Source organism: Buceros rhinoceros, unplaced genomic scaffold, assembly GCF_000710305.1.
Source record: "Buceros rhinoceros silvestris isolate BGI_N320 unplaced genomic scaffold, ASM71030v1 scaffold13048, whole genome shotgun sequence".
NCBI lineage: Eukaryota > Metazoa > Chordata > Aves > Bucerotiformes > Bucerotidae > Buceros > Buceros rhinoceros.
The window spans coordinates 13,905-15,529 of NW_010427508.1; the positions used below are offsets into that span (position 1 = coordinate 13,905).

Sequence of the window (1,625 nt, forward strand, 5' to 3'; positions counted from 1 at the left end):
GAAACAAGTTCTTCCTGATATCTAACCTAGATCTGCCCTGGCACAACTTGAGGCCATTTCCTCTCGTCCTGTCACTTGTTACATAGGAGAAGAGACTAACCCCCACCTCTCTACAATCTCCTGTCAAGGAGTTGTAGAGAGCAATAAGGTCTCCCCTCAGCCTCCTCTTCTCCAGGCTAAACACCTCCCGCCCCCGCCAGGTCCCTCCTCAACCTCCACCAGCTTCATTGACCTTCTCTGAACCCGCTCCAGCCCCTCAATGTCCTTCTTGCACTGAGGAGTCCAAACTGGACACAGTGCTCAAGGTGTGGCCTCATCAGCGCCGAGTACAGGGGGACAATCCCTGCCCTGCTCCTGCTGGCCACACTGTTCCTGATACAAGCCAGGAGGCCATTGGCCTTCTGGGCCGCCAGGGCACACTGCAGAAGAAACATGTATAACCTGTTCTGCACATAGCGAGTGGGCTGCAGGGAACGTCACTGCGATTTAAGTTTAGAATCGGTTCTAATTATCTCCTTATTCAACAAGAAATTAACACGCTTCCCATAGCTCTAGAACATGAGCATCTTAAAGGCTCACGAACTCCTATTAAACACATGTCAAAACCCATTAAACATTTCTGTACCTCCCTCAACCCTCTGGGCAGGTCAATGTCATTAAAATATGAGCTGATCCAATTTATCAATTTCAATGGACAACCAGTAGTGATACAACCTCTCAAGACTGATTCATAAAACAAATCTCAAGCAGACGCTATGTTCGCTCTTGGCATCAGAAACTCAAACTCTGCCTTCTGACCCACGCAAAAAGCTTGTTGTAATTTCACCAAGTTATCAGCACTGTAACTCTATGAATGCTTCAAAACATGATTGTTTCCACGGTGATGGTAATGATAGGAATTAAAAAAAGAACTCTTTGCCAAGCTGAAGTTTTCCCTGGGAGTGATTTTCCAGTACAAATACCACGTATCAAAGACACACACGTTGTTTTTCATTTTTCTTTTCCACCTTCGGACAGTGATCATTACAATGTGCAGTTTCACAAATGAGGATTTCGGCTAGAAGTGGTAGGTGGCCCTTGTGGAACCCTATTTTCCAAAGGGCCACTCGAGTCAGGCCTGAAGGACAGCAGAAACATAGTTCTCAGTTGGCTTCCACACCTCGTTATTAATGTAAATGGGGCCGCAAACCAATTAGAAACTTGGCCATACATTTACTACCATAATTAGTTCCATACATGATTTCAAAGCTTTGCACCTGCATCAGCTTAATTGGACTCTGCTACCCTTGAAATAAATAACTGAGCTGAATCTTCCCCTTTCAAGTCATACTACGGCAGAATATTCAATATACAGTTTCTCTGGCATCAGCACCGGCATAAAGCCATGACTCAGTGCAACGCACGACGATAGTATTTGTTTTGGCACCAAGTGTTCTTTACACCATACCTACCAGCAAGCTGAGACAGCACTGCGATTCAGCCTGCCGTAAAGCCGCTTCAAACGGAAGGTTAGGCTCAACAAAATTAAAATCAAGTACTTAACCTAATGCACCTCTTGCTAGTTAAACAATGCTGGCTTCTACTGTGCTGCCACCTTCACATCTGCATTTCAAACATCTGCTGAA

At 45.2% G+C, this 1,625-nt stretch overlaps 1 protein-coding gene across 1 annotated transcript in view; it reads right to left on the reverse strand.

Moving 5' to 3' along the window:
- Positions 1 to 1,625, reverse strand: part of LOC104498538 (exocyst complex component 4-like) — a gene marked incomplete at its 3' end in the record, with an annotated part of 11,165 nt that overhangs the window by 7,906 nt on the left and 1,634 nt on the right. The window lies entirely within an intron of this gene.